At 49.3% G+C, this 12,089-nt stretch overlaps 6 non-coding genes across 6 annotated transcripts; all 6 read right to left on the bottom strand.

Moving 5' to 3' along the window:
- Window positions 1-1,337: 1,337 nt before the first annotated feature.
- Window positions 1,338-1,416, bottom strand: LOC131903013 (small nucleolar RNA SNORD115). Its single transcript, XR_009377276.1, has one exon. It is a non-coding gene; the product is annotated as a small nucleolar RNA SNORD115 (small nucleolar RNA).
- A 1,822-nt stretch (window positions 1,417-3,238) lies between these two features.
- LOC131902997 (small nucleolar RNA SNORD115) lies at window positions 3,239-3,317 on the bottom strand. Its single transcript, XR_009377261.1, has one exon. It is a non-coding gene; the product is annotated as a small nucleolar RNA SNORD115 (small nucleolar RNA).
- A 1,804-nt stretch (window positions 3,318-5,121) lies between these two features.
- On the bottom strand, window positions 5,122-5,200 carry LOC131902996 (small nucleolar RNA SNORD115). The gene has a single exon (XR_009377260.1). It is a non-coding gene; the product is annotated as a small nucleolar RNA SNORD115 (small nucleolar RNA).
- Window positions 5,201-7,004: 1,804 nt separating this feature from the next.
- On the bottom strand, window positions 7,005-7,083 carry LOC131903019 (small nucleolar RNA SNORD115). The gene has a single exon (XR_009377282.1). It is a non-coding gene; the product is annotated as a small nucleolar RNA SNORD115 (small nucleolar RNA).
- A 1,804-nt stretch (window positions 7,084-8,887) lies between these two features.
- LOC131902994 (small nucleolar RNA SNORD115) lies at window positions 8,888-8,966 on the bottom strand. The gene has a single exon (XR_009377259.1). It is a non-coding gene; the product is annotated as a small nucleolar RNA SNORD115 (small nucleolar RNA).
- A 1,804-nt stretch (window positions 8,967-10,770) lies between these two features.
- Window positions 10,771-10,849, bottom strand: LOC131902993 (small nucleolar RNA SNORD115). Its single transcript, XR_009377258.1, has one exon. It is a non-coding gene; the product is annotated as a small nucleolar RNA SNORD115 (small nucleolar RNA).
- Between the last annotated feature and the right edge of the window lie 1,240 nt (window positions 10,850-12,089).

Here is a 12,089-nt window from a genome sequence, read left to right as displayed (position 1 = left end):
TTTTTTCCTTGTGATTCCTGCCTTGGCCCCACCAAGTCAGAGAACTCTCATCAGTTCGCCACGGTAGAGAACCATATATATATATATACAAATGCATAAATAAATAAATAAATAAATAAATAATATATGTATATATGTATCTAATGGCTGATACCCACAGATCAATCACTCCATAAAAAAATCCATTGTACCAGGGGCGTCATTTGCTGGTCCCCAGCCTGTGTCACTAGCCTCCTTTACACCCCTGGGGAAATTCCAAATCACAGTGGTCACAGAAGTGTGTTTTTAGAGCTTTGTAGGATATACATGGAGCTGACATTCGTTGAGAATGCCTACGGTAGAGAGGGTCTGAAAACAATCAGGGCTCTTGGCCTTGAGGCCAGGAAGAGAATGCCTGCCCCGAGAAACAATCCTGCCTTGGCTCCAGTGGCCTGATGGATGGGAGGTCAATAGAGTGGCCTCTGTAAGGCACAGGGGTAGGGAACGCTTTGTGGGCCCTGTCCTTCAGTAGATGTCCTTCGAGATGTCCCTAAGTCCGATATGCCCAAGAAGTTGCCTCGGCTCACCGTGAGCTCTAGTGTGTGCCAGATGGCCCCTCCTCAAAGCCCCTTCATGATGGATGTGGATCTCATGCCTTGTGTCACAGTGTGATTTTGAAGGTCTTCCCCCGCATATCCGACCTAATCTGTATGGGAGGTGTTAGGATCCAACTAGGCGGGACAGTCAAGTGGTGGGTAACTTGTTCTATCCCTGTGCCATGAACCAGAAAAGTCTGGGCCTCCTGACTCTACCTATGGGTATTGCGCTGCAGTCCCTGATCAGTGGCTCCTGTCCAATTTCCTTGGAATTGTCCAGGACAGTGTATACATTTGGAATTGCCATTCTGCACCCATAGGTCAGAAGGGTAGAAGATTGCCACCATCAGGCCAGAGCCTGGAGGCCTTGCTTCTAAGGTGGAAAGGTTCTTGGGGTGTCAGAGGCTTTAGAAGGCGAGGGCACACGATGTTTAGAGATTCCCAGCCCTTGGGTTGATATTTCCAATTACCTGAAATGTGCCAGGATGCTTCGGGCTGTGAAACGGCATCCCAGGTCACTGAAAGACAGCACAGGAGACAGGGACATGAGCAGCGTGTTGGGCGCTAAAGCCTTGCATGAGGCTAGAGAGTCACACCAGGTGCTTTGGAATGGAGCCCTCAGGGCTCTCCTAGGTATGTGCACCTGGATAGCTTGGATTCCCCAGGAGGGGAAACAGGGCTTTGGGAAGCAGGGCCTGAGAATTGGGCCTCAAGGAAGCCACAAGGAGACGAGGCACCTGTTTCTCTCCTGCCCTGCAGCTTGGGCCTCAGTGTAATCCTATTGAGCATGATTTTTATGTCATCATCTCTCTTCGTGACATAGGTTTGTCATCATAGACCCAGGTTTCCGGAGAGCACAGCGACACATGCGTTTAGGACACAAACAACATTGCTTACCAGGGCTGCCATTGCTGAAGAGGGTCTTGGCAGTGAGAAGGTTAGGCCCAAAGGACAGCTGGGCCTGGTGAACTCTGCTTCAAGGGAAGCAGCAGAATGAGTTCTCTTCTTCCTAAGGGAACCTTTTCGGGAGGAAGAAAGGGGAGGTTGTCAGGGCACTCTTGAGATGGGCCACTGATGACACTGCTCGGTCTGCGGGATGGGACCATGGTCTGAAAGCATGACAAGGTTTAGGAAATCTCGGGCCCTTGGAAAATCAAATGGTGAGTCCTGCCACACAGTAAGGCATAGGTTCCATACTTGCATGTCCAAATTTTAATGTGAGTTTTTCAGTAAAGGCACCTTTCCCCTCGTGCTCTGACTTTTAGACTTAGACTGATGACAATTGTCAAGACACTATACAGGGCTAATTACATCTTTTTTCCTTGTGATTCCTGCCTTGGCCCCACCAAGTCAGAGAACTCTCATCAGTTCTTCATGGTAGAGAACCATATATATATATATATACACAAATGCATAAATAAATAAATGAATAAATAAATAAATAAATAAAATATGTATATATGTATCTAATGGCTGATACCCACAGATCAATCACTCCATAAAAAAATCCATTGTACCAGGGGCATCATTTGCTGGTCCCCAGCCTGTGTCACTAGCCTCCTTTACACCCCTGGGGAAATTCCAAATCACAGTGGTCACAGAAGTGTGTTTTTAGAGCTTTGTAGGATATACATGGAGCTGACATTCGTTGAGAATGCCTACGGTAGAGAGGGTCTGAAAACAATCAGGGCTCTTGGCCTTGCGGCCAGGAAGAGAACGCCTGCCCAGAGAAACAATCCTGCCTTGGCTCCAGTGGCCTGATGGATGGGAGGTCAATAGAGTGGCCTCTGTAAGGCACAGGGGTAGGGAACGCTTTGTGGGCCCTGTCCTTCAGTAGATGTCCTTCGAGATGTCCCTAAGTCCGATATGCCCAAGAAGTTGCCTGGGCTCACCGTGAGCTCTAGTGTGTCCCAGATGGCCCCTCCTCAAAGCCCCTTCATGATGGATGTGGATCTCATGCCTTGTGTCACAGTGTGATTTTGAAGGTCTTCCCCCGCATATCCTACCTAATCTGTATGGGAGGTGTTAGGATCCAACTAGGCGGGACAGTCAAGTGGTGGGTAACTTGTTCTATCCCTGTGCCATGAACCAGAAAAGTCTGGGCCTCCTGACTCTACCTATGGGTATTGCGCTGCAGTCCCTGATCAGTGGCTCCTGTCCAATTTCCTTGGAATTGTCCAGGATAGTGTATACATTTGGAATTGCCATTCTGCACCCACAGGTCAGAAGGGTAGAAGATTGCCACCATCAGGCCAGAGCCTGGAGGCCTTGCTTCTAAGGTGGAAAGGTTCTTGGGGTGTCAGAGGCTTTAGAAGGCGAGGGCACACGATGTTTAGAGATTCCCAGCCCTTGGGTTGATATTTCCAATTACCTGAAATGTGCCAGGATGCTTCGGGCTGTGAAACGGCATCCCAGATCACTGAAAGACAGCACAGGAGACAGGGACATGAGCAGCGTGTTGGGTGCTAAAGCCTTGCATGAGGCTAGAGAGTCACACCAGGTGCTTTGGAATGGAGCCCTCAGGGCTCTCCTAGGTATGTGCACCTGGATAGCTTGGATTCCCCAGGAGGGGAAACAGGGCTTTGGGAAGTAGGGCCTGAGAATTGGGCCTCAAGGAAGCCACAAGGAGACGAGGCACCTGTTTCTCTCCTGCCCTGCAGCTTGGGCCTCAGCGTAATCCTATTGAGCATGATTTTTATGTCATCATCTCTCTTCGTGACATAGGTTTGTCATCATAGACCCAGGTTTCCGGAGAGCACAGCGACACATGCGTTTAGGACACAAACAACATTGCTTACCAGGGCTGCCATTGCTGAAGAGGGACTTGGCCGTGAGAAGGTTAGGCCCAAAGGACAGCTGGGCCTGGTGAACTCTGCTTCAAGGGAAGCAGCAGAATGAGTTCTCTTCTTCCTAAGGGAACCTTTTTGGGAGGAAGAAAGGGGAGGATGTCAGGGCACTCTTTTGATGGGCCACTGATGACACTGCTCGGTCTGCGGGATGGGACCATGGTCTGAAAGCATGACAAGGTTTAGGAAATCTCGGGCCCTTGGAAAATCAAATGGTGAGTCCTGCCACACAGTAAGGCATAGGTTCCTTTCTTGCATGTCCAAATTTTAATGTGGGTTTTTCAGCAAAGGCACCTTTCTCCTCGTGCTCTGACTTTTAGACTTAGACTGATGACAATTGTCAAGACACTATACAGGGCTAATTACATCTTTTTTCCTTGTGATTCCTGCCTTGGCCCCACCAAGTCAGAGAACTCTCATCAGTTCGCCACGGTAGAGAACCATATATATATATACAAATGCATAAATAAATAAATAAATAAATAATATATGTATATATGTATCTAATGGCTGATACCCACAGATCAATCACTCCATAAAAAAATCCATTGTACCAGGGGCGTCATTTGCTGGTCCCCAGCCTGTGTCACTAGCCTCCTTTACACCCCTGGGGAAATTCCAAATCACAGTGGTCACAGAAGTGTGTTTTTAGAGCTTTGTAGGATATACATGGAGCTGACATTCGTTGAGAATGCCTACGGTAGAGAGGGTCTGAAAACAATCAGGGCTCTTGGCCTTGAGGCCAGGAAGAGAATGCCTGCCCCGAGAAACAATCCTGCCTTGGCTCCAGTGGCCTGATGGATGGGAGGTCAATAGAGTGGCCTCTGTAAGGCACAGGGGTAGGGAACGCTTTGTGGGCCCTGTCCTTCAGTAGATGTCCTTCGAGATGTCCCTAAGTCCGATATGCCCAAGAAGTTGCCTCGGCTCACCGTGAGCTCTAGTGTGTGCCAGATGGCCCCTCCTCAAAGCCCCTTCATGATGGATGTGGATCTCATGCCTTGTGTCACAGTGTGATTTTGAAGGTCTTCCCCCGCATATCCGACCTAATCTGTATGGGAGGTGTTAGGATCCAACTAGGCGGGACAGTCAAGTGGTGGGTAACTTGTTCTATCCCTGTGCCATGAACCAGAAAAGTCTGGGCCTCCTGACTCTACCTATGGGTATTGCGCTGCAGTCCCTGATCAGTGGCTCCTGTCCAATTTCCTTGGAATTGTCCAGGACAGTGTATACATTTGGAATTGCCATTCTGCACCCATAGGTCAGAAGGGTAGAAGATTGCCACCATCAGGCCAGAGCCTGGAGGCCTTGCTTCTAAGGTGGAAAGGTTCTTGGGGTGTCAGAGGCTTTAGAAGGCGAGGGCACACGATGTTTAGAGATTCCCAGCCCTTGGGTTGATATTTCCAATTACCTGAAATGTGCCAGGATGCTTCGGGCTGTGAAACGGCATCCCAGGTCACTGAAAGACAGCACAGGAGACAGGGACATGAGCAGCGTGTTGGGCGCTAAAGCCTTGCATGAGGCTAGAGAGTCACACCAGGTGCTTTGGAATGGAGCCCTCAGGGCTCTCCTAGGTATGTGCACCTGGATAGCTTGGATTCCCCAGGAGGGGAAACAGGGCTTTGGGAAGCAGGGCCTGAGAATTGGGCCTCAAGGAAGCCACAAGGAGACGAGGCACCTGTTTCTCTCCTGCCCTGCAGCTTGGGCCTCAGCGTAATCCTATTGAGCATGATTTTTATGTCATCATCTCTCTTCGTGACATAGGTTTGTCATCATAGACCCAGGTTTCCGGAGAGCACAGCGACACATGCGTTTAGGACACAAACAACATTGCTTACCAGGGCTGCCATTGCTGAAGAGGGTCTTGGCAGTGAGAAGGTTAGGCCCAAAGGACAGCTGGGCCTGGTGAACTCTGCTTCAAGGGAAGCAGCAGAATGAGTTCTCTTCTTCCTAAGGGAACCTTTTTGGGAGGAAGAAAGGGGAGGTTGTCAGGGCACTCTTGAGATGGGCCACTGATGACACTGCTCGGTCTGCGGGATGGGACCATGGTCTGAAAGCATGACAAGGTTTAGGAAATCTCGGGCCCTTGGAAAATCAAATGGTGAGTCCTGCCACACAGTAAGGCATAGGTTCCTTTCTTGCATGTCCAAATTTTAATGTGGGTTTTTCAGCAAAGGCACCTTTCTCCTCGTGCTCTGACTTTTAGACTTAGACTGATGACAATTGTCAAGACACTATACAGGGCTAATTACATCTTTTTTCCTTGTGATTCCTGCCTTGGCCCCACCAAGTCAGAGAACTCTCATCAGTTCGCCACGGTAGAGAACCATATATATATATACAAATGCATAAATAAATAAATAAATAAATAATATATGTATATATGTATCTAATGGCTGATACCCACAGATCAATCACTCCATAAAAAAATCCATTGTACCAGGGGCGTCATTTGCTGGTCCCCAGCCTGTGTCACTAGCCTCCTTTACACCCCTGGGGAAATTCCAAATCACAGTGGTCACAGAAGTGTGTTTTTAGAGCTTTGTAGGATATACATGGAGCTGACATTCGTTGAGAATGCCTACGGTAGAGAGGGTCTGAAAACAATCAGGGCTCTTGGCCTTGAGGCCAGGAAGAGAATGCCTGCCCCGAGAAACAATCCTGCCTTGGCTCCAGTGGCCTGATGGATGGGAGGTCAATAGAGTGGCCTCTGTAAGGCACAGGGGTAGGGAACGCTTTGTGGGCCCTGTCCTTCAGTAGATGTCCTTCGAGATGTCCCTAAGTCCGATATGCCCAAGAAGTTGCCTCGGCTCACCGTGAGCTCTAGTGTGTGCCAGATGGCCCCTCCTCAAAGCCCCTTCATGATGGATGTGGATCTCATGCCTTGTGTCACAGTGTGATTTTGAAGGTCTTCCCCCGCATATCCGACCTAATCTGTATGGGAGGTGTTAGGATCCAACTAGGCGGGACAGTCAAGTGGTGGGTAACTTGTTCTATCCCTGTGCCATGAACCAGAAAAGTCTGGGCCTCCTGACTCTACCTATGGGTATTGCGCTGCAGTCCCTGATCAGTGGCTCCTGTCCAATTTCCTTGGAATTGTCCAGGATAGTGTATACATTTGGAATTGCCATTCTGCACCCACAGGTCAGAAGGGTAGAAGATTGCCACCATCAGGCCAGAGCCTGGAGGCCTTGCTTCTAAGGTGGAAAGGTTCTTGGGGTGTCAGAGGCTTTAGAAGGCGAGGGCACACGATGTTTAGAGATTCCCAGCCCTTGGGTTGATATTTCCAATTACCTGAAATGTGCCAGGATGCTTCGGGCTGGGAAACGGCATCCCAGGTCACTGAAAGACAGCACAGGAGACAGGGACATGAGCAGCGTGTTGGGTGCTAAAGCCTTGCATGAGGCTAGAGAGTCACACCAGGTGCTTTGGAATGGAGCCCTCAGGGCTCTCCTAGGTATGTGCACCTGGATAGCTTGGATTCCCCAGGAGGGGAAACAGGGCTTTGGGAAGCAGGGCCTGAGAATTGGGCCTCAAGGAAGCCACAAGGAGACGAGGCACCTGTTTCTCTCCTGCCCTGCAGCTTGGGCCTCAGCGTAATCCTATTGAGCATGATTTTTATGTCATCATCTCTCTTTGTGACATAGGTTTGTCATCATAGACCCAGGTTTCCGGAGAGCACAGCGACACATGCGTTTAGGACACAAACAACATTGCTTACCAGGGCTGCCATTGCTGAAGAGGGACTTGGCCGTGAGAAGGTTAGGCCCAAAGGAAAGCTGGGCCTGGTGAACTCTGCTTCAAGGGAAGCAGCAGAATGAGTTCTCTTCTTCCTAAGGGAACCTTTTTGGGAGGAAGAAAGGGGAGGATGTCAGGGCACTCTTTTGATGGGCCACTGATGACACTGCTCGGTCTGCGGGATGGGACCATGGTCTGAAAGCATGACAAGGTTTAGGAAATCTCGGGCCCTTGGAAAATCAAATGGTGAGTCCTGCCACACAGTAAGGCATAGGTTCCTTTCTTGCATGTCCAAATTTTAATGTGGGTTTTTCAGCAAAGGCACCTTTCTCCTCGTGCTCTGACTTTTAGACTTAGACTGATGACAATTGTCAAGACACTATACAGGGCTAATTACATCTTTTTTCCTTGTGATTCCTGCCTTGGCCCCACCAAGTCAGAGAACTCTCATCAGTTCGCCACGGTAGAGAACCATATATATATATACAAATGCATAAATAAATAAATAAATAAATAATATATGTATATATGTATCTAATGGCTGATACCCACAGATCAATCACTCCATAAAAAAATCCATTGTACCAGGGGCGTCATTTGCTGGTCCCCAGCCTGTGTCACTAGCCTCCTTTACACCCCTGGGGAAATTCCAAATCACAGTGGTCACAGAAGTGTGTTTTTAGAGCTTTGTAGGATATACATGGAGCTGACATTCGTTGAGAATGCCTACGGTAGAGAGGGTCTGAAAACAATCAGGGCTCTTGGCCTTGAGGCCAGGAAGAGAATGCCTGCCCCGAGAAACAATCCTGCCTTGGCTCCAGTGGCCTGATGGATGGGAGGTCAATAGAGTGGCCTCTGTAAGGCACAGGGGTAGGGAACGCTTTGTGGGCCCTGTCCTTCAGTAGATGTCCTTCGAGATGTCCCTAAGTCCGATATGCCCAAGAAGTTGCCTCGGCTCACCGTGAGCTCTAGTGTGTGCCAGATGGCCCCTCCTCAAAGCCCCTTCATGATGGATGTGGATCTCATGCCTTGTGTCACAGTGTGATTTTGAAGGTCTTCCCCCGCATATCCTACCTAATCTGTATGGGAGGTGTTAGGATCCAACTAGGCGGGACAGTCAAGTGGTGGGTAACTTGTTCTATCCCTGTGCCATGAACCAGAAAAGTCTGGGCCTCCTGACTCTACCTATGGGTATTGCGCTGCAGTCCCTGATCAGTGGCTCCTGTCCAATTTCCTTGGAATTGTCCAGGACAGTGTATACATTTGGAATTGCCATTCTGCACCCATAGGTCAGAAGGGTAGAAGATTGCCACCATCAGGCCAGAGCCTGGAGGCCTTGCTTCTAAGGTGGAAAGGTTCTTGGGGTGTCAGAGGCTTTAGAAGGCGAGGGCACACGATGTTTAGAGATTCCCAGCCCTTGGGTTGATATTTCCAATTACCTGAAATGTGCCAGGATGCTTCGGGCTGTGAAACGGCATCCCAGGTCACTGAAAGACAGCACAGGAGACAGGGACATGAGCAGCGTGTTGGGCGCTAAAGCCTTGCATGAGGCTAGAGAGTCACACCAGGTGCTTTGGAATGGAGCCCTCAGGGCTCTCCTAGGTATGTGCACCTGGATAGCTTGGATTCCCCAGGAGGGGAAACAGGGCTTTGGGAAGCAGGGCCTGAGAATTGGGCCTCAAGGAAGCCACAAGGAGATGAGGCACCTGTTTCTCTCCTGCCCTGCAGCTTGGGCCTCAGCGTAATCCTATTGAGCATGATTTTTATGTCATCATCTCTCTTCGTGACATAGGTTTGTCATCATAGACCCAGGTTTCCGGAGAGCACAGCGACACATGCGTTTAGGACACAAACAACATTGCTTACCAGGGCTGCCATTGCTGAAGAGGGTCTTGGCAGTGAGAAGGTTAGGCCCAAAGGACAGCTGGGCCTGGTGAACTCTGCTTCAAGGGAAGCAGCAGAATGAGTTCTCTTCTTCCTAAGGGAACCTTTTTGGGAGGAAGAAAGGGGAGGTTGTCAGGGCACTCTTGAGATGGGCCACTGATGACACTGCTCGGTCTGCGGGATGGGACCATGGTCTGAAAGCATGACAAGGTTTAGGAAATCTCGGGTCCTTCGAAAATCAAATGGTGAGTCCTGCCACACAGTAAGGCATAGGTTCCATACTTGCATGTCCAAATTTTAATGTGGGTTTTTCAGCAAAGGTACCTTTCTCCTCGTGCTCTGACTTTTAGACTTAGACTGATGACAATTGTCAAGACACTATACAGGGCTAATTACATCTTTTTTCCTTGTGATTCCTGCCTTGGCCCCACCAAGTCAGAGAACTCTCATCAGTTCGCCACGGTAGAGAACCATATATATATATACAAATGCATAAATAAATAAATAAATAAATAATATATGTATATATGTATCTAATGGCTGATACCCACAGATCAATCACTCCATAAAAAAATCCATTGTACCAGGGGCGTCATTTGCTGGTCCCCAGCCTGTGTCACTAGCCTCCTTTACACCCCTGGGGAAATTCCAAATCACAGTGGTCACAGAAGTGTGTTTTTAGAGCTTTGTAGGATATACATGGAGCTGACATTCGTTGAGAATGCCTACGGTAGAGAGGGTCTGAAAACAATCAGGGCTCTTGGCCTTGAGGCCAGAAAGAGAATGCCTGCCCCGAGAAACAATCCTGCCTTGGCTCCAGTGGCCTGATGGATGGGAGGTCAATAGAGTGGCCTCTGTAAGGCACAGGGGTAGGGAACGCTTTGTGGGCCCTGTCCTTCAGTAGATGTCCTTCGAGATGTCCCTAAGTCCGATATGCCCAAGAAGTTGCCTCGGCTCACCGTGAGCTCTAGTGTGTGCCAGATGGCCCCTCCTCAAAGCCCCTTCATGATGGATGTGGATCTCATGCCTTGTGTCACAGTGTGATTTTGAAGGTCTTCCCCCGCATATCCGACCTAATCTGTATGGGAGGTGTTAGGATCCAACTAGGCGGGACAGTCAAGTGGTGGGTAACTTGTTCTATCCCTGTGCCATGAACCAGAAAAGTCTGGGCCTCCTGACTCTACCTATGGGTATTGCGCTGCAGTCCCTGATCAGTGGCTCCTGTCCAATTTCCTTGGAATTGTCCAGGACAGTGTATACATTTGGAATTGCCATTCTGCACCCACAGGTCAGAAGGGTAGAAGATTGCCACCATCAGGCCAGAGCCTGGAGGCCTTGCTTCTAAGGTGGAAAGGTTCTTGGGGTGTCAGAGGCTTTAGAAGGCGAGGGCACACGATGTTTAGAGATTCCCAGCCCTTGGGTTGATATTTCCAATTACCTGAAATGTGCCAGGATGCTTCGGGCTGTGAAACGGCATCCCAGGTCACTGAAAGACAGCACAGGAGACAGGGACATGAGCAGCGTGTTGGGTGCTAAAGCCTTGCATGAGGCTAGAGAGTCACACCAGGTGCTTTGGAATGGAGCCCTCAGGGCTCTCCTAGGTATGTGCACCTGGATAGCTTGGATTCCCCAGGAGGGGAAACAGGGCTTTGGGAAGCAGGGCCTGAGAATTGGGCCTCAAGGAAGCCACAAGGAGACGAGGCACCTGTTTCTCTCCTGCCCTGCAGCTTGGGCCTCAGCGTAATCCTATTGAGCATGATTTTTATGTCATCATCTCTCTTCGTGACATAGGTTTGTCATCATAGACCCAGGTTTCCGGAGAGCACAGCGACACATGCGTTTAGGACACAAACAACATTGCTTACCAGGGCTGCCATTGCTGAAGAGGGACTTGGCCGTGAGAAGGTTAGGCCCAAAGGAAAGCTGGGCCTGGTGAACTCTGCTTCAAGGGAAGCAGCAGAATGAGTTCTCTTCTTCCTAAGGAAACCTTTTTGGGAGGAAGAAAGGGGAGGATGTCAGGGCACTCTTTTGATGGGCCACTGATGACACTGCTCGGTCTGCGGGATGGGACCATGGTCTGAAAGCATGACAAGGTTTAGGAAATCTCGGGCCCTTGGAAAATCAAATGGTGAGTCCTGCCACACAGTAAGGCATAGGTTCCTTTCTTGCATGTCCAAATTTTAATGTGGGTTTTTCAGCAAAGGCACCTTTCTCCTCGTGCTCTGACTTTTAGACTTAGACTGATGACAATTGTCAAGACACTATACAGGGCTAATTACATCTTTTTTCCTTGTGATTCCTGCCTTGGCCCCACCAAGTCAGAGAACTCTCATCAGTTCGCCACGGTAGAGAACCATATATATATATACAAATGCATAAATAAATAAATAAATAAATAAATAAATAAATAATATATGTATATATGTATCTAATGGCTGATACCCACAGATCAATCACTCCATAAAAAAATCCATTGTACCAGGGGCGTCATTTGCTGGTCCCCAGCCTGTGTCACTAGCCTCCTTTACACCCCTGGGGAAATTCCAAATCACAGTGGTCACAGAAGTGTGTTTTTAGAGCTTTGTAGGATATACATGGAGCTGACATTCGTTGAGAATGCCTACGGTAGAGAGGGTCTGAAAACAATCAGGGCTCTTGGCCTTGAGGCCAGGAAGAGAATGCCTGCCCCGAGAAACAATCCTGCCTTGGCTCCAGTGGCCTGATGGATGGGAGGTCAATAGAGTGGCCTCTGTAAGGCACAGGGGTAGGGAACGCTTTGTGGGCCCTGTCCTTCAGTAGATGTCCTTCGAGATGTCCCTAAGTCCGATATGCCCAAGAAGTTGCCTCGGCTCACCGTGAGCTCTAGTGTGTGCCAGATGGCCCCTCCTCAAAGCCCCTTCATGATGGATGTGGATCTCATGCCTTGTGTCACAGTGTGATTTTGAAGGTCTTCCCCCGCATATCCGACCTAATCTGTATGGGAGGTGTTAGGATCCAACTAGGCGGGACAGTCAAGTGGTGGGTAACTTGTTCTATCCCTGTGCCATGA

This window comes from Peromyscus eremicus, chromosome 1 (genome assembly GCF_949786415.1).
Source record: "Peromyscus eremicus chromosome 1, PerEre_H2_v1, whole genome shotgun sequence".
NCBI classification, from domain to species: domain Eukaryota; kingdom Metazoa; phylum Chordata; class Mammalia; order Rodentia; family Cricetidae; genus Peromyscus; species Peromyscus eremicus.
The sequence above is the reverse complement of the archived record's forward strand: the minus strand, read 5'-3'. Positions and strand labels throughout refer to the sequence as shown.